This window comes from Anabrus simplex, chromosome 2, assembly GCF_040414725.1.
Source record: "Anabrus simplex isolate iqAnaSimp1 chromosome 2, ASM4041472v1, whole genome shotgun sequence".
Lineage (NCBI taxonomy): Eukaryota > Metazoa > Arthropoda > Insecta > Orthoptera > Tettigoniidae > Anabrus > Anabrus simplex.
In genome coordinates, this window is record NC_090266.1 from 452,320,796 (window position 1) to 452,348,434 (window position 27,639).

Below are 27,639 nucleotides of genomic sequence, written 5' to 3' on the forward strand. Positions count from 1 at the left end.
TTAACATATCAGGTCTGAACAGAAAGGCTGTGCGTCCTCAAACTGCATGAAACGCGCATGCCTAGTGAAGTTCCATCACTGGCGGAATGTCCGGCTCCATGGCTAAATGGTTAGCGTGCCGGCCTTTGGCCACAGGGGTCCCGGCTTCGATTCCCGGCAGGGTCGGGAATTTTATCCATAATTGGTTAGTTTCGCTGACACGGGGGCTGGGTGTATGTGTCGTCTTCATCATCATTTCATCCTCATCACGACGCGCAGTTCGCCTACGGCAGTCAAATCAAAAGACCTGCATCTGGCAAGCTGAACTTGTTCTCCTCCACTCCCGGCACTAAAAGCAGTACGCCATTTCATTTCATCGTTTTAACGACTGATTTCCTTTTCGAATTGTACATCGGTTAAACCTTTGTACAAGTTGTGATAGGTAGTTGACGAGATGGACAAATCTAGAGTTGGGAACTTCCGAAGACGAATTCTGTGATAAGAAATATTATAATAACACAATCATAACCACACAGTACATGACAATTATCTGTACCTGTCCGACTCGTTGGCTGAATGGTCAGCGTACTGGCCTTCGGTTCAGAGGGTCCCGGGTTCGATTCCCGGCCGGGTCGGGGAATTTAACCTTCGTTGGTTAATTCCAATAGCCCGAGGCCTGGTGTTTGTGCTGTCCCTAACATCCCTGCAACTCACACACCACACGTAACACTATCCTCCACCACAATAACACGCCGTTACCTACACATGACAGATGCCGCCTACCCTCATCGGAGGGCTGCACTTGGCTAGAAATAGCTACACATAATCAGAAGACCTGCATCTGGCCAGCCGAACTTGTCCTCGGACACTTCCGGCACTAAAAGCCATAGGTACGCCATTTCTTTTCTACTGGTGGAATCCTACAGTATTATATTAGAGTACGTCGGCGTTCAATATCGAGTTCGCCGGGCTGAGTGGCTCAGCCGGTTGAGGCGCTGGCCTTCTGACCCCAACTTGGCAGGTTCGTTCCCGGCTCAATCCGGTGGTATTTGAAGGTGCTCAGATACGTCAGCCTCGTGTCGGTAGATTTACTGGCACATAAAACAACTCCTGCGGGACTAAATTCCGGCACCTCGGCGTCTCCAAAAACCGTAAAAGTAGTTAGGAGGACGTAAAACCAATGACATTATTATTATTATTATTATTATTATTATTATTATTACTAACGGGTTCAACCGATCAAGTGGCCGTGTGGTTAGGTCGCTCAGCTGTGAGCTTGCATTCGGGGGATAGTGGGTTCGAACCACACTGTCGGCAACCCCGAAGATTGTTTTCCGTGGTTTCCCATTTTAAGACCAGTCCCTGACCTTCATTACCTTAATTAAGGCCACGGGCAATTCCTTCTAACTCCTAGCCATTTCCAATCGTATCGTCGCCATAAGACCTGTCTGTGTCGCATAACTTAACACTATTCAGCAATAAATCTATGATACACGATAAACTTCCAGGACCTTTTGTTGCTTGAGACATGAGTCCATAGACTGGTTTGATGCAGCTTTGCCTGCCACCCTATCCTGTGGTAATCTTTCAATTTCTATGTAACTACAACATCCTACATGTGATCAAATCTGCTTGTCATATTCATAGCTGGGTCTTCCCTACCCTACCGATTTTACCACGTACACTTCCCTAAAAACCAACTGAACAAGTCCTGGTTGTCTTAAAATGTGTCCTATCATTCTCTCTCCTTCTCGACAGATTTAGCCAAATCAATCTCCTCTCACCAATTCGATTCAGTACATCTTCATTCGTGATTCGATCATTCTATCTCACCTTCAGCATTCTTCTGTAACACCAAATTTCAAAAACTTCTCTTCGTATTCTTTCTGAGCTAATTATCGTCCGTAGTACACTTCCATACAATGCCACGCTCCATACGAGATTCTTCTTTATCATGTTTCTACTTCCTATTATCAATGTTCGAAGTGAGCAAATCTCTTCTTTTAAAAAGAGCCTTCCTTGCTTGCTCTTTTTTTTTTTTTTGCTGGGGGCTTTACGTCGCACCGACACAGATAGGTCTTATGGCGACGGTGGGATAGGAAAGGCCTAGGAGTTGGAAGGAAGCGGCCGTGGCCTTAATTAAGGTACAGCCCCAGCATTTGCCTGGTGTGAAAATGGGAAACCACGGAAAACCATCTTCAGGGCTGCCGATAGTGGGATTCGAACCCACTATCTCCCGGATGCAAGCTCACAGCCGCGCGCCTCTACGCGCACGGCCAACTCCCTTGCTTGCTCTAGTCTGCATTTTATGTCCTCCTTAAATGTGCCACCGTTAATTAGCTTACTACCCAAGTAACCATATTCATCTACTTCCTTTAAGTATTCATTTCCTAATCTAATATTTCCTGCATATCACCTGACTTCGACTGCACTCCATTACTTTTGTTTTGTACTTAATTACTTGCATACTCCTTCCCCAAAACTCCGTCCATACCATTCAGCAATTTCTCCAGATCTTCTGCAGTCTGAGATGAATCGGCATATCTCAGGGTTTTGATTTCCTCCCCTTGAATTACTGTGATTCCCTTTCAAAATTCCTCTTTGATTTTGTTTACCGCCTGTTCCATATGAACATTGAAAAGGCCTCACTCCTCTCTGGATTACTGCTTTTTCAAAGCCCTCGATTCTTGTCACTGTAGACTGTTTTTTATACAGATTGAAGATAATTGTTCGTTCTTGGTATCTGATCCCAATCACCTTCCGAATCCCAAATAGTTTGGTCCAATTATCGTTTTGAATACCTTTTCTAAATCTACGAACGCAGTGTAGGGTGACTTGCCCTTCTTAATTCAGTTCTCTAAGATCAGACGTAAAGTCAGGATTGCTTCACGAGTTCCTTCATCCCTTCTGAAGCTAAATTGATCTTCTCTCAACTCAGTTTCTACTTGTCTTTCCACTCTTCTCTAAATAATACGTGCTAAAATGTTGCAGGCCTGAGATACTGCTCTTCCTTAGTTGTCCTGCACTTTATACCCACTTCATTTTTTAATCGCCTGTATTCTTTCCTGCCCTTCTCATTTCTTGCATTCTTGTACTTTCATCTTTCATCAGTCAGGTTTAGTAGTATTTCCTGAGTTATCCATTGATTCTTAGTTGATCTCCCCTTCCTTCCTTACCTTTTATTCAGCAGCCCTACTGATCTCGTTCTTCACGACTGTCCATTCTTCCTCTAATGTGCTTCCTTCAGACTTTTAGTTTAGTCTTTGTGCAACATGTTCCTTGAAACAATCCCTCACACACTTTTCCTTCTATTATTTTTGGCTAGTGGCTTTACGTCCCACCGACACAAATAGGTCTTACGGCGACGATGGGATATAAAAGGCATAGGAGTTGGAAGGAAGCAGCCGTGGCCTTAATTAAGGTACAGCCCCAGCATTTGCCTGGTGTGAAAATAGGAAACCACGGAAAAACATCTTCAGGGCTGCCGACAGTGGGAGTCGAACCCGCTATCTCCCGGATGCGAGCTCGCAGCCGCGCGCCTCTAACCGCACAGCCTTTCCTTCAATTTGTCTAGATCCCACCTCCTTGCATTCCTTTCTTAAATTTCATCAATTTCAGATGGCATTTCATGACCAACAAGTTGTGTCAGAATCCACGTCTTCTCCTGGGAATGTCTTGTAATCCGACACCTGGTTTCTGAATCTCTGTCTAATCATAATGATTTTTTTTGCTAGGGGCTTTACGTCGCACCGACACAGATAGGTCTTATAGCGACGATGGGATAGGAAAGGCCTAGGAGTTGGAAGGAAGCGGCCGTGGCCTTAATTAAGGTACAGCCCCAGCATTTGCCTGGTGTGAAAATGGGAAACCACGGAAAACCATCTTCAGGGCTGCCGATAGTGGGATTCGAACCTACTATCTCCCGGATGCAAGCTCACAGCCGCGCGCCTCTACGCGCACGGCCAACTCGCCCGGTTAATCATAATGAGGTCTATGTTATATCTTCCAGTATCTCCAGGTCTCGTCCACGTAAAGAACCGTCGTTTGTGGTGTTTGAACCAAGTATTAGCACGTAATAAATTATGATCAGTACAGAATTCAACCAGGTGACTTCCTCTGTCATTGTCCCTATCCGAATTCTCCTACTATATTACCGTCTGTCCCTGGGCCTACCACTTCATTCCAGTCTCCCATCACAATTAGATTCCTGTCACCTTTTACATATTGTATTCAATCATCTATCACTTCTTATATTCTTTTGATTTCTTCATCTGCTGACCTAGTAGGCAAATAATCTGCTCTATTATGGTGGGCATTGGCTTGTTGTCTATCTTGACAGCCATAATCCTTTCACTATGCTGGTGGTAGTAGGTTATCCGGTGCCGTATTTTTAACCATTACTCAACCAACTTCTGCATTTCCCCAGTTTCATTTTGTGTTGGTAATTCTGTAGTCGCCTAACTAAAAATCCTGTTCTTCCTGCCAACGTACTTCACTTATATCAATTACATCTAACTTTAGTCTATCTCTCTTTTCAGATTCTCTGCCTGGCTCCATTACAAAATGGTTAGCGTGCTGGCCTTTGATCACAAGGGCCACGGGTTCGATTCCCGGCATGGTCTGGAATGTTAACCGTCATTGGTTAATTCCGCTCGCGCGGGGGCTGGGTGTACGTGTCGTCTTTATCATCATTTCATTCTGATCACGACGCGCATATCGCCTATGAGCGTCAGATCAAAAGACCTGCACCTGGCGAGCCGAACATGTCCTCGGACACTCCCGGCACTAAAAGCCATACTCCATTTCATTTCAGATATTCTAACCTAGCACAACGATTAAAATCTCCAACATTCCACGCTTCGACTCGCAAAATATCAGTATCCATGTTCCTGACGATAGCCCCCTCCCAGAGACCTAAACAGGGGACTAATTTACCTCCGAAGTATTTAACCCGGGGGGAAGCAATCATCAGTGCGTCATTCATACAGAGAGAGCTGCATGTCCTCTGGAGTTTGTTACGATTGTAGTTTCCCATTGCTTTCAGCCGTGTAGCAGTATCGACGCAGCTAAGTAATGTAAAGTATTATTATTACAAGGCCAAATCAGTCAATCATCTAGACTGCTACACTTGCAAGTTTCGAAAGGCTGCTGCCTCCCTTTCGATTAACCATTCGTTAATTTGGTGTCTCGGCAGATACCCATCATATACGCTTGCACCTGCTGCTCGGCTATCTGCTTCACTGAGACCCACATGCCTCCCCCCTCCACGGCAAGGTCTCGTGGTTCGCAGGGAAGGTATAAGACCTATATCAGTGGAAATCGACAATGTTTCTAACACCAGGAATAATTCACAACTCACATCGTCTAAACAAATTTACACCGTCCTAAATTTCCACCAAATTTATCTTATCTTCCCATACAGACCCTTTCGACAACCCATGCTGTTCTCAAATAAAATATGCTGTAGGCCTATACTCGACATGGTGCTGTTCCCAATGAAAAATATTATAATGTAACATCCGAAAGTAAATCTTCATTTCTACATTCCAGTATTCCTAAGCTCAAGGCCTCAGTGAATCTACAATCGGCATACATTACTCAGAATAGTGGCACGACTCCTGCCATATGGATCTACCATCCAACAAATTAATTCAACTAACACTTCTTAATAAATAATTCTTCAAGCAAATTTCGAAGAAATCTACAGGTGGCACTAATGGCTCTTCCCGAACACTCTGAACATCACAAATTCACAAAATCAAAAATTCTGCAGGGTTTTACAGTTATCCCTGAACAATATTTCACCGGGCGAGTTGGCCGTGTGCGTAGAGGCGCGCAGCTGTGAGCTTGCATCCGGGAGATAGTAGGTTCGAATCCGACTATCGGCAGCCCTGAAAATGGTTTTCCGTGGTTTCCCATTTTCACACCAGGCAAATGCTGGGGCTGTACCTTAATTAAGGCCACGGCCGCTTCCTTCCAACTCCTAGGCATTTCCTATCCCATCGTCGCCATAAGACCTATCTGTGTCGGTGCGACGTAAAGCCCCTAGCAAAAAAAAAAAAAAAAAAAAAAAAGAACAATATTTCAATTTCACATTGCACATAATAACACGCGGGGGCTTCTATCCAGATATACCATGTTACACAACTTTTGCTCAACATCAATGTACACTCCGCCTGAATAAATTTTAGTTCGACAATATCACTACTTCAGTTCCAACTGATAATTGTAGCTTCTGGGATTCCACATATAACTTGGGCCTCAAAGTTAACGCAGAATGTATACCTACTAATCCATTTCACTTAGAAGTATTCTGAATTCAATACCGTTCAAACTTTCTACATTCCACATTTTAAATAGGACGAAATTTATCATCAAATTTATTAATGTCAGTATGTTGATTATTAAATTTTCAGTTAACATATCATACAACACTATGGAAAACTCCTGCCCCATACTTTAGATAGCTTTGTTAAAAAGGTGCGAATGTTTTTTCCGACTTTATCATTATTATTATTATTATTATTATTATTATTATTATTATTATTATTATTATTATTATTATTATTATTTAATAATGTTGATAATTAATTTTGAAAGAAGAACTTAAAGAACACTAAAGAAAAACACATACTTGTGATATATTTTAAACAGTGCGACAGTTACTGAGGGGCTGCCTGACCGAGGCGGTAAAGGTGTACTCAGTTCGCCCGGAAGGACGTGGGTTCGTATCCCCGTCAGGAAGTCGTAAAATTTAAGAAATGAGATTTCCACTTCCGGAGGTGCATATGGCCCTGAGGTTCACTCAGCCTACGCCAAAAATGAGTACCAGGTTAATTCCTGGGGGCAAAGGCGGCCGGGCGTTACGAATAGTGAAAGCCTTTACCTTCCACCACTCACAGGGCCTTCGTGGCCTGTACGGAGATGACTTCGCTTTGCTTTAATTTTTCGACAGTTATTGTTTATTTTATCATTATAATGATTATTGGTTTTGATCACTAATTTTTGAGATTTTATTTGATATAACATTGCAGACAAATTTATATTTCATAACATATTTTAAACTTGCTTCCGCACACAAGGAAGTTCTATAACCTAATCTCATGAAGGAGATCTATATACTTTAAACATGAAATGTGTTTTCCATTCATGAAACAAAAGGGAAAACCCGGAGGCTTATGCAACTTTATGCGATACCATCGACAACCTCAGACTCTTAAACAACCATTCTTACACTGGTCATATTAACACTGTTCTTTCAAATGTATTTAAAACACACACAAACCACACTCTTAATATTTAACACAGACAATGTTCACTATACTTTACTTCGTATTCAAACGTCTTCTATTTTCACTCCGTCTCGATATACGGCGTGTGCCTCGTACGAAGAATTCTGTCGCGGTATAGACTACCATATGGTAGCAACAAAAAAAAAGGAAAAAAGAAAAAAGAAAACTTTCAACCGATACGCTAGAGAGACCCCACGCAAGTAGCAAAATCCTCCTTGCCGAGATGTCTAGACAAATGCTAACACTTTGTTGGTGATGGATGAAAGAAAGAACTGTTATGTTCTTACATGTTCGGTGTCCCAGCTAAATAAAATGCACTGCTGATTTGTTGACTGTCGTCAACCTTACTGAAGAGACGTTATCTGTGGAATACCACCAGGGCTGATTTACGTTAAGTCTTTTGAAATTTTCACAGGAATATGCATAAGTTCGTACCCGACTGCTTGAAAAAAAATAGTCCCAACACCCCGAATTTGAAGTTTTACAAGTATTTCAAGAACTCTACAAATTAAGATATGTCCAATTTATTTTAAATATTGTTGAATTATAAGTATAGTTCTCATGACTGGACTTACATAAATTCACCATGTACCGCGGCCCATATACCACTCCAAAAAATTTCCGTGGAGACTTCTCCAATAAATCGGAAAACTGACGCACATTGTCCCCCGCATTTTTATTATGTACCCACGCTGACCTATGATGAGATATAGTGCAGTAGCTACGCCCCTGAATCTACTGTACATCTCGTGAATTCGTAGGAAGTTTACGTAAATTCGTATTCAAAATAATTCAGAAATTTAGGCGTCATATATCGATTTCCAAAGTCATTTATAAGTCATTATAAATGCATAAAATACCCTCGGCGTCACCGGGGCTATTTTATTCCACTAGGCCATGGAGCTTCCATCGTGGCGTCCGTGTTACTTCATCTACTCCACACCTGTTTCAATGAGTTCGACGTTACTTCAGTCTATTCGGACATGATATCTAACAAATATTTCACGTGGGGAAATTTTGTATTTTCTGCATCCAGTCTGTATGATTATGGTTTTACTAATGTCCGAATGGGTCCAATTTCATCCAAATTACAGCTTTCGAAGAACTACAAATTAAGTACGAAGTATTTTGTCGTCTCGGACACGGGGATTGTATTCCCGGAGCCGTTCGGTCTGCAAAGAGAGAGCACTTCTTCATAGCTCCAGCTTTCAAATTCATTTAGAATCTCAAACACTTAGTGTTCCTTATACTATTGATATTCTACAAAAATGGCAGTGGACCCTTGTAACGATGAATCAGCTTCACACTTTTAATTGGTTCAGTATTTATGCATTTCCCAGGGAGCCGCATTTCTATATTGTATCGTTACTTACCAATAACTAACGGTTGTGCATTATTTACAATGGATGAACTCTTCGAGGACAGAGGTTGTTAAGGACTAAAATGCTGTGGACCTACTCCATAGGACCAAACAAAAATTTGGACAAAATTTATTATGTACTAACGTTTCGAGAACATATATTGCTATAGGACGATATACTGCAGGCCTACACTTCTGAACTTATCTGTGGTGCACATTAGAAGTTTGGACGAACATGTATTTTGGAAGAAAAATTTCTGAGAACATTCCCAAAACCATGTCGCTGGGTATGGAAGGAAGTGTGGTACATCCGTTTTAACTAGCAACATGACAAAGGCAGCATAAGCCTCTTCATTTCCCTTTAGCAATAATTATCTCTTTTAAAATGCAGCATTTCTGGTCAGAATTACTGTCCATTAATTTGAACATTTAATTCGTCTCTCATGAGTGCACATTTCTTTGGGCGAGGTTTTTCCTATTTGGTGTGTTATCACTTTAGCAGACTAATTATATCACCGGCAGGTTACTGATTTCACAGATGGAGTGGCTATTCCAGTTCATAACTGTAGCTCAAGTATTCTTGAGAGCTCAAATGTACCATTCGTCCGAACCATATGAGCGTTGGATTTTTGTTATTAAATGGACTTTGAACCCATTCATGCAGCGAACTCGTATTGATGAACATACTTCAGTTCATCGTCCCTACTCACTCCTAGGTTTTCGGAATGGTGGAGCGCGATGTGTGTACTTGTCATATTGCATCGTGAAGCAGTGCAAACAAGACGGCAAACTTACACTTCCTGGCAAAAAAACAACTGTAAGAAAGAATCAATGTCAAACTTTGTATTCCTCGTCCCGTACTATGGGCTTTCATAATAAAATATTTATTATCTTACGCCTTAACACGTTGAAGCCCACATCTGACCTTTACTCGGGCCGTGTTTTCTGAGTAGTAAGTTCAAGAGTACGACAAGAACTCGGGTTTGGGCTGCCACAAATATGCTCACACGTCCTTTGTCTATAATTCTGTTGAGCTACGTCGCATCCTTGCCAACCAGTTAGAAAGTTATAAGGAAATACACTAGTGTCCAAAAGTTAAGCGAAAGTTACGAGTAAACAGGGCAACAGGAAATAGACCGCAAATCGCACGATATATGAACCTCCCAAACTTATGTGTTCGCTCTGTATAGGAAAGGAGTGTTCCCTGCTTTGACTAGCGGCGTAATCGCGAGCTAAACACAGCCAGTGCCTGCGCCCCATATTCCCTCAGTCGTGTTTGCCCTGTTTTACAAAGGGGGTAGTGTGCGGAGCGTAGCCTCGTGGTGAACGTGACAACAGAATGGCACAACGACGCCATTTGAACCCCGTTTTGCAGAGTAGAATACTCGGCGGCCTGGAAGCAGGCTAGACAAAGACTGAAGTCGCCGTATCCTTGAATGTGCCATAAAGTGTCATTTCCAGGCTTTGGAGACGATTTCGAGACACAGGAGATGTTAGTCGTAGGCCAGTACCAGGTCGACCAAGGGTAACCACCCGACAGTAGGACCGATATCTGGCCTTAACCGCTCGACGAAACCGGAGTGCACCTGCAAGACAATTGTCGGCGGAGCTTGCAGCCGTCTCAGGTGTTGCCGTTTCCCGGCAAGCTGTGTACCGGAGTCTCAGAACATAAGGGCTGTTTACCCGACGTCCAGCGGTGTGCGTCCCGCTCACTCCAGCACAGAGACGGGCCCGTTTACTGTGGAGCCGTCAACATCGAAACTCGACCATGTATAAATAGAGGCATGTGCTCTTCACAGATGAATCCCGCCTCGGTTTGCTGAACGATTCCCGTCGAACATTAATCTGGAGGGAACAGGGTAGCTGACACAACCACAGGAACATCGTTGAACGGGATCAGTATGGTGGTGGTGGCGTCATGGTTTGGAGCGGCGTCATGTTGAATTGCCGTACGGACCTGCACATCTTCATGGGTGGCCCAAGGAACTCTGTTAACGCTCGGAGATACAGGGATGAGGTACTGAGACCACATGTTTGACTCTTCAGGAGTGCGGTTGGTCCAGACTTCGTCTTAATGGACGATAATGTCCCACCGCACCGCGCTGCTCTAGTGGATGAATTTTTGGCTGGGGAAGATATTCATCGCATGGACTGGCCAGCGAGGTCAGCGGATGTGAATCCTATAGAACATGCCTGGAATGCATTGGAGAGGCGAATTGCATTTCGTCAGCCTCCACCAAGGACCCTCCAAGACCTTCGCATTGCCTTTTCGGAGGAATGGGATCGACTGTCACAAGAGCTCTTGGACCATCTGATAGAGGGCATGCCACGTCGCTACGAAGCATGTGTGGCCATCAGGGGTAACCATACACCCTATTAACAGCATATTTTGTTGTGGAAGACATTGCCAAGTTTTGTTAGTTGTTGTCAAAAGTGTACCTTAGCTATCAGAACTTTTCTGTCACTGTTTTTTGGACAAGTTGTGTAACATATGTTGTGTGAGTCAGCTTCCGTTTGTTCAGCAATCCGTCTGACATTCCTATCAGGTATTGTGGCCTCGTTTAGTGAATATACTTAACGTTTCGACACTAGTGTACAAGACATTCGGTACTACGCGGCAGAATCTCCCCTCGCCACGTTGATAGAAGTTGAATCAGCTGTTTTATATTTGTTCTCAAGTTATTCACATTTATCTATTCATGGATATGCCACAAATAACAGGAACTGTTCGAACTGTATATGAAATTGTGGATGTCATAGAAGAAATTATTGATAATTCCGATTATGCCTATTACGCGATTTTTCTTATAATACAGTAGTTTTGCATTGTTTCCAATACATTGAGAAAATATAAATACTGACGTTGACCCTTCATCCTTACATTATAAATATTCTTGATTCCCATTCTTTCAGAATATTCACAATATTTTCGAAAACGTTCACGGAAATGATGTGCAGAACTAACGGACATAGTCATATTAAACCGGTAGTTTTGAAACCAAGAGTTGATGAATGGGCTGGGAGTAAATGTGTTAAATTTTTATGTCCGATACACACTTTGCCAATACACTTCTGTGGTTGGAAAGTGGCAACTAGTGCTTGGCACAATTTGTAACGAACATTATCACCAGGGCTATGGGTTTGTACACCAAGCCAAAGGCTATGGTTTAACGGCCATTCGGATTATCGGTGACGCGGAGTGGAGGTGGAGCATGTGATACAGTATCTTCAGTGTATCATTAATGTGCTGGCATTTCTTTCCCTTCACACCTTCTCTCCCCTATGCGTGTATTCATCATCATGAACTGCTTTCATTCCTTACCTGTAAAGGGTAAGGCTGGTCACAACGCCCTCTATCTGGTCAATGTGCGTGTTGTTGCTGTTGTGTCTGTAGTCCCATTGTCGTGCGCTTGAAGGTTCCCGTGTCTTATCGCTTAAACACGTTCTATACACATGAAGGCCAGTCCTGTTGTGTAGGGGTAGCGTGCCTGCTTCTTATCCGGAGGTCTCTGGTTCTATGCTTGACCAGTCTTGAGATTTCAATTCTAGACAGAGGTCTGTAACGTTGTTGACTCAGCCTTGTGAGGAGCTGTCTGATAAGAGAGACAGCGGACGCCGTGAAGAAAGCGAATGTACTTAGCGGATATCGTTAGGCTGACCACTTTCCATTCCACTGTCCGACTGTCATGTCGTTGAAGAAGAGTCAGCTGTGGCTGTTGCGCCAATATTTTTTTGTTTCTTAATATACAGAAGTGCACTTTTTTAACAAGTGTAGATAAACCACAGTGAATTAACTGGCCGAAAATGTTCATGTTAATATACACTTTCCTTTCGGTCGTGCCTGAACACGGGGACTTAGAATTTTCAGCCGATCACTTTTTGTGTCAGGAAGTGCAAAACATACTTTTTTACCCGAGGGTGACACTCAGAATTCAGCCATGATGCACTGCTTTGTGACCACATTTTCAGGATAAGATACTGGTTGTACTGGATGTTTGTGATGAAAACTGGTTTATTCCGACCTGTCTAAATACTTATATATCATTATATTATTTTCAGATATTATATGATCGACTGTTAGCGTTTATGTGCATGTAAGAGACGGTACGAGAGTCAGACTAGTAATTGCTTTAATGGGATAGTTCAGGTTTTGTATGCCAGTCCTGATAGCGATCATCCTGTAATGTATACAAACTTACTTCACCTACATGCTAGAATGATATATGATTTCTAATTTTAAAAATATGTTTTTATGTGTATCAAATATGCAACTTGCAGAGCAATTATTAGCAATAACACGAAATACATACAGTACCATTAATGAACTCTCAATGATTTCCTAAGAAAACCTTATGTACAGCACATGTATTTGTTTGTAAGTTCAAAAGTACAAAAAGTAATTCCTGCCCTGTCAGTCAGAGGTTGAGGATACCCATATATTAGAAATCCGTGCAAATACATTTATTGAAATTCTTTAAAAATTAAATAAATAAATTAACTCCAGTTATTATTAATGTGTTCAACTTCGTACGAACATAGGTTGAATTTCAGTGACGCTTGAAAGGAAGGTGGCTGCCATACTCCTAACCAAAATACACCTGTGATACACTGACTGACAGAGCAAATGCAACACCAAGAAGGAGTGGTTCGAAAGGGATGAAAGTTGGGGAAAAAACAGAGACGGCACGGACGAATAATTGATGTTTTTTTCAAACCGATATGCAGGTTACACAATGCGCACGGCATCAACTCAGTAGGATGTAGGACCACCGCGAGCGGCGATGCACGCAGAAACACGTCGAGGTACAGAGTCAATAAGAGTGCGGATGGTGTCCTGAGGGATGGTTCTCCATTCTCTGTCAACCATTTGCCACAGTTGGTCGTCCGTACGAGGCTGGGGCAGAGTTTGAAAACGGCGTCCAATGAGATCCCACACGTGTTCGATTGGTGAGAGATCCGGAGAGTACGCTGGCCACGGAAGCATCTGTACACCTCGTAGAGCCTGTTGGGAGATGCGAGCAGTGTGTGGGCGGGCATTATCCTGCTAAAACAGAGCATTGGGCAGCCCCTGATGGTACGGGAGTGCCACCGGCCGCAGCACATGCTGCACGTAGCGGTGGGCATTTAACGTGCCTTGAATACGCACTAGAGGTGACGTGGAATCATACGCAATAGCGCCCCAAACCATGATGCCGCGTTGTCTAGCGGTAGGGCGCTCCACAGTTACTGCCGGATTTGACCTTTCTCCACGCCGACGCCACACTCGTCTGCGGTGACTATCACTGACAGAACAGAAGCGTGACTCATCGGAGAACACGACGTTCCGCCATTCCCTCATCCAAGTCGCTCTAGCCCGGCACCATGCCAGGCGTGCACGTCTATGCTGTGGAGTCAATGGTAGTCTTCTGAGCGGGCGCCGGGAGTGCAGGCCTCCTTCAACCAATCGACGGGAAATTGTTCTGGTCGATATTGGAACAGCCAGGGTGTCTTGCACATGCTGAAGAATGGCGGTTGACGTGGCGTGCGGGGCTGCCACCGCTTGGCGGCGGATGCGCCGATCCTCGCGTGCTGACGTCACTCGGGCTGCGCCTGGACCCCTCGCACGTGCCACATGTCCCTGCGCCAACCATCTTCGCCACAGGCGCTGCACCGTGGACACATCCCTATGGGTATCGGCTGCGATTTGACGAAGCGACCAACCTGCCCTTCTCAGCCCGATCACCATACCCCTCGTAAAGTCGTCTGTCTGCTGGAAATGCCTCCGTTGACGGCGGCCTGGCATTCTTAGCTATACACGTGTCCTGTGGCACACGACAACACGTTCTACAATGACTGTCGGCTGAGAAATCACGGTACGAAGTGGGCCATTCGCCAACGCCGTGTCCCATTTATCGTTCGCTACGTGCGCAGCACAGCGGCGCATTTCACATCATGAGCATACCTCAGTGACGTCAGTCTACCCTGCAATTGGCATAAAGTTCTGACCACTCCCTCTTGGTGTTGCATTTGCTCTGTCAGTCAGTGTATTTGCCATGTGAAAATGCGAAACGATAGAAAATTATTTCCAGGGTTTCTAACAATGCCAGCCCCACGGTGTGCCTGCATCTTGCACGGAGGCCCCAGGTTCCATTCCCGGCCAGGTCAGGAATTTTTACTTGGGCCTGAGGGCTGGTCCAAGGTCCACATGTGATTCGAATTTAGTACCTGTTCGACGGTGAGATAGCGGCCTCGGTCTAGAAAGCCAAGAGGATTCGTCGTGCTGAGCACACGGCAACTCGTAATCTGCAGACCTACGGGCTGAACACCTGTCGCTTGTTAGGCCATGGCTCTTCGGGTCTGTTGCGCTATGGGGTTTGGGTGTGTTTGGTTTGGTTTGGTTTAGTTTTGTTTGGTTTGGTTTGGTTTGGTTTGGTTTGGTTTGGTTTGGTTTGGTTTGGTTTGGTTTGTGATAATCGGTTTCGAACAACTGTTCCCCGCATGTAACCTTACAGCTATAACAACATTGCCTGTTTTGGTCATCATTCCATGTTTCGAACATGAAACAGCATATAATGGTATTTCGCATTCCTCCCTCTTCTTAAAACCACTAATTTATGGCCAGGTTGAAGGCCTCGAGCAGGGTGTATATCGCCTCGGGTACCGTAGTTGACTGCAGTAATGAGTTAAAATCCTAATCTTGCCACTGTAGTCAGGTTTTCCATGGTTTTTGACTTCCACTCTACATGCATGTCGGAATGGTGCCTGTTATGTAGACCAGGGCATTCCATTTCAGCGTGTGAGGGCTAGGGAGCCCTCATGCTGCCCCTTGTCTGCTCAGGGCTGACACCCCTAACCCCACTACTCTGTCTCTGCGGCTGTGGTGATGTAAGAACGCGCGCACTAGGTTGCTGACCTTGCCTTTTTTAGCTGATATTACAAACCATTTGAGTGATTTAAATGTTTCTTTACAAAAAATGCGTTGATAGTGCTGTGTGGGACAGAATCCGTGCTTTTAAAATGGAATTTTCATTGTTCAAAAACTGTTACAGGATAAAAGGTTTTGGGGAATTTCCATGTCTTAAATGATGTTACTTGTTCTACTGTTAGACTAATAGTTACTGTGTAGCCCTTATACAATTCGACAATGGTGGAGAAATTTCGAAGACTGCCTTGCTGTAAATGCTGAGCAGACTCCAGTCATAGTTCAAAAAGAGCTGATAGGGCTTTAATGTCACACAATGTTGAAAGGTAGGTGTAACAGTACTCGCGGTGATCACCTTGCATTTTATAAAAACCTGGAACAAAAAGAGTTCCCGCTTTGGGATGCAAATTACTTTCTGTGTTTGGCTGTGCATGCTGTTCCTTCATGATCATATATTCTCAGTCATGAGCATGAATAAGAGTAAGTCATAATTGTCCGATGTCACATTAGAAGTAGAGTTACGCATTCAGTCTGGTCAAACAATTTTCCCTGACGTCACTAAGTTAGTGAAATCAAAGAAATGTCTGGTGTTGTTCTGAATGATTTATTATGCTGCATTATTCTTTTAAAAGATGATTTCTGTAATTCCCCAATTCATTCTATATCTCATAAAATGTGCCGTCCATATACCTCACTCCCGTCCGTCGCTTTCACTCACTCGCTATCTCTCTCTTTCGTTTCTCGTTCTCAGCCCTGGGAGCCTGGGGCTGAGTCATGTAGGCAACAACCACGTCTTTTCCAATTGTAGCCACAGTGAAGGAATTAAACACATGCTAAGTAATTGGGAGTATTAAACAAGGTGTCCTTATGTGAAGCATTACCTACGGATCCTACGACATGAAACACGATCGTTTTTTTTTTAAAGAAATTAACGTCGTGCTAATGTTGAATACATTTTCAGCAAGGTGGGATGAGAGAGAGTAGAATTTGTAAGATATCGGCCGTTGTACTAATTTTCTTGGTGTGAAAATAGTAATACAAATATAAATGGTCCACTATTGGACATTATAAATTTTCCAGCTAACTCATTCCTGGTTGCCAGCGTTTCGCCCCCGTGTGCTAGGCTGGGCTCGTCAGTTGTTACCTAGCACACCCACCAAGACGCATGGCTAGTGCACACCGTGGAAGCCACTGCGTAGGCCACTTGAAGCCACCGGCAGTGCCAATGCACCATGAGAGACTTCGTCTCACTACCAAAACTTGACGCCTGCTTGGCCATCAGATGATATAGAAGTTGATTCCCTATGGGAAATGTACTCATGTATCATGTGCAAATAGTAACCACGGAAAACCATCTTCAATACTGCTGACGGTTGGATTCGAACTCATCTCCCGAATACAGGTTTACAGGTACATGACCTGTATAATGCATCTAACTCACTCGATACAATGAAAGAAAATAAATAGTGTACCACGTGAGCTGTCCAACTTCATAGAAATTTCGAAGTTTGTTTCTCTCAAAATAATTAGATTTTAAAAATAATAATAATAATAATAATAATAATAATAATAATAATAATAATAATAATAATAATGTCTTATCAATTGGTACTGGTTTTAAGAGATGACAAAGTGCCGATATTTTGCCCAGAATACTAGCTCTTCTACGTGCTAGTGAATCAAATGAAACCGGTCTCTCGTATTTAAGCACACTTAAATACCAACCACCTACGCCAGGTTTCGAACATGCAACCCTTAGCATCACAGACGGCCGTACGACCAGCTACACTACCTTGCTCGTCTGTTTGTTATGAAGAAGGGTAATATGAATTAGTGTGTAATGGTGATGATGTTTCAGATGTCTGAGAAACCCAACATTTAATTATACAGCGTAGAAGATGATCATTGACTGGTCTTATATTTTGTTACATTGAGGTTTACAACTCTGTTAAAAATGAGTAGGGTAAACTGTAACAGGTTTCTTTTACGAGACAGTTATGAGTTGTGGCAAGAAGTCTGCAAGAGGATGTTGAATTAATTATCCTTTACGTATACTCCTTAGGCTTCTCACGTATAATGAGAACAGAGAGAAGCTCCGTGGAGGCAAAGGTCGAGTTAGCTGAGTCTCGATAAATTGATCAATAAACCGATCGCGCCTGAAATTGTCTACAGCGATTTCTGGTATACTGGGCAAGATAAGGTGAAGTGACAGAAACTAGGATAACATTTCAATCAACCGACGAAATGTATGCTGCCATGAATACCAAAGTTCCCTTCATTAGAGGAACGTAAAAAATAATTGTCTCGTTAAGAGAATAAAAAGTGAACTGTTGTAAAACGATGCTAAGGGTTTAATTTGTTGAATATAAAAAAAGTCTGAAAGCATTTAGTATCCAAATTAGACATTTCATAAGCCAGTGTGGTTCGGAATATCAAGGGACGTGTTAATAAATACAACCCTGGCAGTAAATAAGCAGAAACGTGCATGGAGATTTTTATGAATGCAAGCTCATTCTTTTACATGTAACGGAAGCAAATAATTTTCCAACTTGACTGGGGTATATTTATATGGTGCTTAACGCAGTGTTTCACTCGTCCCTAAAATTACAAGTTAACACATTCCCAGAATATTAAAATCAAGGCATGGAATAAACAAGGATCCCATCGTATTTCGAATTTATACGCTTATTTTTAATAATGCGTGAATCATAATGTAGCGTTATCCATTATTATTATTATTATTATTATTATTATTATTATTATTATTATTATTATTATTATTATTATTATTATTATTATTGATCTCAGTCACGCAGCTGGTCAGTAGTTATCCGTCTTTTCCGAAGGCAGCGGGCTCGATTATGGCTGAGGACGATGGAATTTGAGGTTCTTTGAACCTTGCCATTCCGAATAGTTGGTTGTTCTTTAACGAACTCTGCGGGAAAATCTTTTGACAACTCAGTATATCCTGTAATTGGGCTCAGACGATGGAATTTTAACTAAAACGAGAGTCCCTTTTGATTACACTGTACCCAAGAAATTCCGCCAATGCAGAACTCTTGTTTGTATACTGTAGTTCACGTATGTGTCAGTACTGGAAATCAGTATCATGAACATTGACTAATCAATTGGATTTAACAAGGAATGTCTAGAATTGAAGGCCATTACTAAACATATTCCCATAAAAACTAAACCCTCAACAAAATTGGCTAAAATATCAATATCCGAATCACAGTTATTATGGATAAGAAACGAAATTAATTTCGCATAAATAAAGTAAAAAGGAATCAACAAACAAATTTTACGCATCAGTTTCAACCTAAGCATAATTTGGCACCCTACGCACTTGACATCCTACATTAATACGATTATATTACATTAAAAAAGAAGCAATCAAGAAACAAAAGGTCATTGGCAACAAAATCAGTAAACTAAGCAATAAACGAAATAAACCAGAACACAATAACCACGGGATACTCACTAACATACAACCTACATTAGTTAATAGATCAAACACTACTTTTTCAAATAAGGGAAAAATCTGCTAGAAAAAGGTTTGAAGTTCAACTACCATGAACGTCATGCAGAAAACAACACAAAACAGCTAATCAGTAACGTAGAAATTGTTTTCGAAAACATACCCGTACCACGAAGAGAAATAATAAAAGAGCGTAGCAACCAATGAAGCTCTAAAATAATTAGACATAAAACTTCCCCTAAATAATCACATAGTGCAACTCAATACTCAACATTAAAGACAGTTAATGAAAAAATCAAATCGAGTATCTAATCGTAACAAAATCAGATGAAGGGAACACATCAGTCGTAATAGAAAAAGACGAGTACATAGAAAAAACAATAACATTCATCAACAACAACGGATTTCGGGAGTTACAACGTGATCCAACAAATATATTTCAAAACGAGGTGAAGTATGCGATCGGGAAAAGAGACCTTATTTTCACAAAGCAAGAAAAATCAGGCTTATCATCACAAATCCCAAACTCCCCACACTAAGAGCCCTCCCCAAAATACACAAAACTCATGTCCCATTATATCAACAGCAAATTTCAAAGATGCGCCAAGTTGTAATGTAAGAAAAGTACTCAGTTAAAAGAAAAAATCTCGCTTACAGAAGATAAGTCGATTAAAACAGCGTAGAACTAAGCAACGAATTAAAGCAACTAAAAATAATGGACATCACAAGAATGATATCCTTTGATATCACTGGTATGTACACTGCCGGCCAAAAGTTTTCGGATAAAACATATATACCACCACGTATATATTTAAGGACAGAATATCTTACGTAACCAAGTTTCGAAGGTTTTCGGGCAACGGCGACGAGTGTATGTTCGACGTTCAGCATCGGAAAAAATGCATTCTACTGTATAAAACCTACAGTAAAACATGTTTCACATTCAGTTGAGTTGGTAGACTGCATCGAATACAAGGAACGCTGGACGGAAACTGCTACCATTCCATCCTAATTCGTTATGCTCTTCCGTCTGGACAGCAATGTGGGTTTGTCCTCCAACAAGACAATGACCCGAGACGCACGTCTTGCTATTGCATGAATTACTTGCAAATCAATAAAACTCCGGGGAAGTGATTTTAATGGACCCCTCCCCCCCAATCCCGGATTTAAATCCAATTGAGCTATTGTGGGAGGAGATGGATCGGCAAGTCCTAAAAGAGTGCCCTTCTTCATCGGAAAAGCTGTGGGACTTTTTGCAGAACGCCTGGCAAAGTATACCTGCATCAGTGTTATAAAAACTTTTGTAAGAATGTCGAGGATAGTTACAAGTGTACTTGCAGCAAAGAGGGGTTTCTTTGATGAGAATAGAGTTTGATGTGTTCTGGTGATCTGTGGGAGTAACTCTGTACATATTGTCTATTTCTTGCTCAGATGAAATGTAAAAACGTAGATTTATTGTAAAATACTTACTGTCAACTGTCAACCTCCAGTACCATCCAACCTAATCTGCCTGGCAGCATGTCTGACATGGGGACAGGCCAATACTTTAATAATATTACTATTTCCTAACCAGCCCTGCTGTTTCTTTGTCTTAGAATTAACAGCATGTCGAAGGCGATGTATCTTGTGATGGTCACCACGCGGGGGAGCGGTCTTCGCCCTCGCCCCCGAATAAAAAACGGAGAACCAGAATGGCACCCCTTGGCGAACGCCGACGGTCTGACTACCGAACGACTGAATGGGCATCGTTGGACAGTATTGTTAAGATGCTAGGTGTTCTCCAACTAACTTTAAACCTGTAGTGCCACTTACCATTTCAGCAGTAGACTCTAGAAAACAGCAGGGCCATGCAGTCATTCATTTTTTAAAGATAAGTGTGAACTAGTGTGTATTCACGAACTTGTACTTAAAGACATTCAAGTATCGTCTTTAAGAACAGTCATATACTACTATATACACTGTAAATACAGTGTCTATAGCAGTTCTCGTCAAGCCTATACCGTTAAAGGCTTAGTGTTTTCCTTTTTTGTGATCTGTGGCAAGTGTCGTACACCATTCTTATGAACGGGAGTTCACATCGCCACTTACATTTTGTATAAATGTACAGACACCAGGTCCAATCAATAAGGGATCTAAGTTTTGTTCTGAAAGTTCAAGTTCTGGCATTCAACGCCAGAAATATTTGTTATATTTTACTCCATTTTGTACAAGACAGACTTATAACTTTGTGTTCTTTCTGTTATTAGTAAATTAGACGTGCTCTGCTGTCTAAATATTCTTTAATTTGGACACGACAGGTACCCATGTCATTTTGCTAGGAAATGTGTACGTGTAAAGAAGAAAGGCTTGATATCATCCTCCATGCTCAATGCTCCATACATGATCATGATATCTCGGTTTTTTGTGTTTTTAATTTTTCTCATAATGGAAATCTCGATGTGAGTGAGAAGTATACTCATGTATGAAGCTGAGTGATTAATTGTCCTCTGAAGTAAGATTAGTAAATAAATAATTCGAACGTCGAAGCTACGAAATTTGGCACTGTTATCGATTATCCTGTGCGTCTATTTCCCAAAATTTCTATATTTCTAGAAAATTAAGATACAGAACCTACCACAAGTCTTGAGCCACTTAGTACAATATTAGATTTAAGTAATTACTATTAAGTACACTATTACGGACCATATAACGACACCGATTTTCACACACAGCGCGCGCACTCACGGCTGATGACTAATGCACGAAACAAATATTGACATTAGTGCGATTGTAGTTTTCTTTTTCAAAAATTCATATCTAAACTTTCCCTCAAATCAGAAGCACGATGTTCGATTTTTCGAACAGTGACGAGCTGTCGGCAATGTTTAAACAGACACTCAGTTGGCCGAGCTGATGTTTCAGCCCGCAGACTGAAGCGTATATTTAGTTCCTTTCTAAATGAGAGGTTTGGCCATTCAGAGAGAAACGAGGACTCAATTATTGGTAGTAATACTGTCCAGATAATTCGCACTGTTCGCAGTTCAAATATACAATAATTGTAGGGTTCGTTCATGCATATGTATGAAGGCTATAAAACTGACTCATATAACAACACACGAGTTCGCGTTTCCCCTTTTTCAGTGCTGACACGGCGAGTTTTAAGAGGGAATTATTTTACAATAATGGAAAACAAACAAATATTTATAGAAATAAAATACAGTATAAGGAACGGCACTTGAACCATTCATAATTGGTAGGTAAGTTTGCCCATAAAATTAATGGTGCCTAAAGCAAGGTGGAGTTGTTTAGTTTTATAAGTGACGACATTAAGGCATTGTACCATTACAACTGAATGGAATGAAATTGAAAAACTGGAGTGAGAGAAGTAATATATTGTATATCCTCCAGCGCGTACAAGGGAGAGAGACAGGGGAGTTAATGTATGACGAGAGAGGAAGTAGAAAGAAGCGAGCGAGGAATTCTGGGTCATGTTAATTTTTTGAATAATTACTAGGGTAGAGGGACGCAAGAAAACTCTATCCAGGTCACAGACCGTACACAAGAACGTTACGTGTCAGAGTAATGAAGCTATGGGAAGAAGATGTGATAGTTTATTTCCAAAGTAGAGTCATGAGATGATTAGCCACAGATTACTGGAAAACTTGAGAACAACTATATATCGACCATAAAAACCTGCAGTTGTCAGACGATTTGTTGTCGTTACTGTTGCATTTTTGTATGAGCTAGGAGCTATTTGCGAATATTTTCTGTCATGGTGTAATATTTGAGCGTCCCTTCTATATAATCTGTTACAGTGATGGTATTTGAAGCTAGAATTGTCAAGGGTGTCATAAAACTTGAAATTAGATAGGATTCTAGCCTTTTGGTGCATAGAATACGTGAAGTACTCGAAATCGTCCCTATGAATATGGCAGCAAATTTTCGGTTGCCAGGTTCTCCAACTGATTTTTTTACTCCTTTGATATACATTTCCAACTGGCTTAATGTTAAACCATGTTCTGTCATGGAGAGTTACATGGCTACATATGGCTAAGAAGTTTGAATTAGTTGCTTGAGTTATCAGTTGATTGATGCTGAACACACCGAGCTCGATAGCTGCAGTCGCTTAAGTGCGGCCAGTATCCAGTATTCGGGAGATAGTGGTTCGAACCCCACTGTAGGCAGCCCCGAAGATGGTTTTCCGTGGTTTCCCATTTTCACAAAGGGCAAATTCTGGGGCTGTACCTTAAGGCCGCGGACGCTTCCTTCCCATTCCTATGCCTTTTCTGTCCCATTGTCGCCGTAAGACATATCTGTGTCGGTGCGACGTAAAACAAATGGCAAAAAAAAAGATGCTGAACACACGAAAGTTTGCTTTGCTGTACCTAGATGTATGTCTGTATAGTAAACATACACTGTGTCTGTGTGCATCTCGCTCAAGCAATAACTGGAAGTGAGGTAGTGATAAGTGTTTCGATCGGGAAAAGCGGTGGTGAGGGGAAGTCAAAGACCTCCAACCTGAATTTTTTGTTTCAGGAGTCAAACCGAGGATATCTAGAATGAACTACAATATCGTTCCCTCCTACCCGAATTCCAGAGATTTTCGGCTAGCCTAAATTCGTCATTTTTGACTAAATTACTGCTCTCGGAGGAGTAATATTTCAATATGTTCTTCCGTGGGATGTTTATGTTGAACCTTTTACAGATAAACTAGTTCATAAACATTGAGTTCATTCATGATCGTGGTCGTATTTCACTTGATTTCCACTTTCCTTTATGCGTACTTTATCCATTTGATGATGATGATGATGATGATTATTATTATTATTATTATTATTATTATTATTATTATTATTATTATTATTATTATTATTATTATTATTATTATTATTATTATTATTATTTAAAGGGCTCAACATCTAGGTCATCGGTCACATTTCTGAATGACATGTCCTGACTGACTGACTGACTGACTGACTGACTGACTGACTGACTGACTGACTGATCGACGCCGAGGCAAAACTACTGGACAAAAAGAAATTAAATTTTCGGGACACATTTTTACTACAGTGTAGGTTCTCACTAGGAGAGGATTTTCGGATATTTCGTCACTATGGGAGTGAAAAGGAGGGGAATTGTTTAAATGAGTATATCTATATCTCAGAAACTTAACAGTTCAGAGACGTCAAAATTGGTATTTGAAATCTCCTTTAAAAATAATGAAACACGTATTCTTTTATTTTCTGAAAATCCTCTTAAAGGCGATCAAAAGACGTGTTGGATTCAATCCGTTTTATGAGGATACTTCTACATAATAAACTGAAGGTATTAAAGGCATGAGAATTGGTATTTTGATTCTCCTTTAAAAATAAAGAAATGAGAACTTTTTGCTTCCAAAAAACCGTCTTATGAGGCTTAAGGGTGGGGGAGGGGGAGGGAAGTGAAATAGATTGTATTATTATTTTTCTTTTTTATTTGCTATTTTCTTTACGTCGCACCGACACAGAGAGGTCTTATGGCGACGATGGGACAGGAAAGGACTAGGAATGGGAAAGAAGTGGCCGTGGCCTTAATTAAGGTACAGCCCCGGCATTTGCTGTGTGTTAAAATGGGGAATCCACGGAAAACCATCTTCAGGGCTGCCGACAGTGGGGTTCAAACCCACTATCTCCCTGATGCGAGCTCACAGCTGCGCGTCCCTAACCGCACGGCCAACTCGGCCGGTGTATTACTTTTGTGAGGATACTTATATCTCAAAAAATGAAAATGTTGCAGGCGTGAACATTTGTATTTGCAAATCTCCTTTAAAAATAAAGTAATTTGTATTATTTGTTCCGTAAAAATCCACTTGGTGGGGGGAGGGGTGAAAGAAGTGAAGTGGAGTTGAATTCCTTTTATGAGGATACTTATATCTCTAAACCTGAAGACGTTACAGATGTAAATTGGTGTATATATAAAAGGCAATAGGCTCCCAGTGAGGAAGAGTTTCAAGAAAGTCCACCCTTAAGGGGATGGAACGGGGCTAAAATCCTAAAAAGAAAACCACTCATTCCTTCGAAGCCGTTGACCAGAAAATGTTGAAATTGAACTCAATGATTGCTTCTTTATGTACTAATGTTAAATAAGACTAGTTTTGAAGAAATTTAGCAATAAGGGTTCAATGGGGTCAATAACCGAAAGCAGAAATATTCACTTCTCTGAAACCGTTTGACACACGAGGTTGAAATTCAACGTGATGGTTCTTCCTGTATGATTTAGATTTTCAATAAGACGTCATCTTAAAATAATTCCGCCATAAGGGGTTTTGTTTGGGGTGATGTTGGCTGACTACATACATATTCATTTATCTCCAACCGTTTGACATATGAGCTTGACATTTCACATGATGGTTGTCCTATATGTTTTTAATAAGAAGTGGTCTTAAAACAATACACCCCTATGGAGGAGGGGTTTGACTGGGGGGGGGGGTGGCATACACGTTCGAAATTTCACATGACCGTTGTTCCTATATGTCATAGAAATTCAATAAAGGTAGTCATAAATTAATACACCCCTAACAGTTCTTCATCGTGAGGGTGAGGCCTAAAATCACAAACATTTATATCTTTGAAATCGACTGGCGTATGAGGCTGAAATTTCACGTGATGTGTGCTCCTGTCTATAATAGATTATAAATAAGAAGTGGTCTTAAATCAACACATCTCTAAGGGTGTTTGACTAGCTAGTAAGGGGGTAGCTGACGACATAAATATTCGTTTCTCTCAAACCGTTTGACATAAGAGCTTGAAATTTCACATGATAGTTGTTCCTATATGCAATAGAGTTTTAAATAAAACTCCTAAGGGTTTCTGACTGGGGGGATTTGGGGTAAGTCCTGATTACAAAAATAACAATTCCTCTGAAATTGCTTGACTTACGAGGTTGGAACTTCACGTGGAGTTTACTCCTCAGTGTCTTAGATTTTAAACAAAAATTCGTCTTAAAACAATGCACCCCTAAGGAGTCTTGACTGGGGGTGATATCCGATGACAAACATGTTTATTTCACTGCAACCGTTGTACATACGAGGTTGAAATTTCACATGATTGTTGCTTCTATACATCTTCGATTTTAAATGAGAAGTCAACATGAAACAATATATTCCTAAGGGGGTTTTGACATCGGTTTGGAGCCTTTTGAAAAAATGTTTTCTCTGAAACCGTTTGACATAGGAGGTTAAACTTCACATGATGAGTGCTCCGGTATGCATTACATTTTAACTAAGAAGTGGTCTTAATAAAAAATCCATTTATGGTGTACTGACTGGGGTTGAGTTCTGATGGCATATTACTTATTTCTCTGAATCCGTCTGACATACGAGACTAAAACTGCGCATGATGATTGCTGCTATATGTTTTTGATTTTAAATAAGGAAAGGTCCTTAAACAATCACTTCTAAGAGGTTTTGGCTGGGGGGTGTGATGCCTTTCGACAAACATTTTTATCACTCCGAACTGTTTGACGTATGAATTCAAAATTTTACAAGAACTTACGGTGTAGGTGCTAAATATGATATAACTCAATATATTTCATGTATAAGGATTGGGATTATGGTTCATGGTGTGGGTTAGTGTATCCACGTTCTAGTTCGTGAACCATGGGCAACGGCTGAGTGGCCTAGTAAGTGGTCCTGAGAGTCGGGATACCAGATGCTACGGAATGGGATTGGGCATCGCGGATATATTCTGCGTAATGGCCTTCCTTGTGCTCAGGCAGCTAGGGTTATTCAATCCACTGGTGGTCCCTAACACGTTAGAGGAGTGATCCTCACTTGGACTATGTGTAAGTAGGGTAGCATCCTGCTGCGTGAATAAACCGACCTCAGAGCATTTTAAGAAAGCCTCGGACTTAGGGAAGTAACGGAGTCACACTCCCATTTGACAGGCAAAGGACTCCTTGGAAAAAACTCGGTGAACAAAATGGAATTCGATTGGGAGCTATCAATATTAATGGGGCTTATGGAAGAAGGAAGAGGCTAGGACATTTAAGAAAAGGCTAGGAAAGCAACAGATAGGGAATCTGCCATCTGGGCGGTTGCCCTAAATGCAGACCAGTAGTGATTGATTAAAGTAGAACTGGCTGAGTCAGCAAAGAGGATGCATCCGGATGTGCTAGGAATAAGTGGTATTCGGGTAAGGGGAGATAACGAGGAAGAGATAGGAGATTATAAAGTGAAATTGTCGGGTGTTAAAAAGGGAAGGGCAGAGTCTGGGGTAGGGTTGTTCATCAAGAAGACTATTGCACGCAACATAGTTTCTGTTAGGCACGTAATCGAGCGAATGATGTGGGTAGATTTGGCAGTTGGAGGAATTAGGACGAGAATATTGTCTCAGTGTATTCACCATCTGAGCGTGCATTTAAGGATGAAATTGACAAGTTTTATGAAGCATTGAGTGACATCGTAGTCAGGGTCAACAGCAAGGATAGGATAGTGTTAACGGGGGATTTCTATGCAAGAGTTTGAAATAGAACTGAAGGATACGAAAGGGTGATTGGTAAAAGTGGGGAAGATTTGGAAAATAATGGGAATGGTAAGCGTTTGCTGGACGTTTGTACTAGCATGGGTTTAGCTGTTACGAATACATTCTTCAACAAACACATAGGAGGCTAG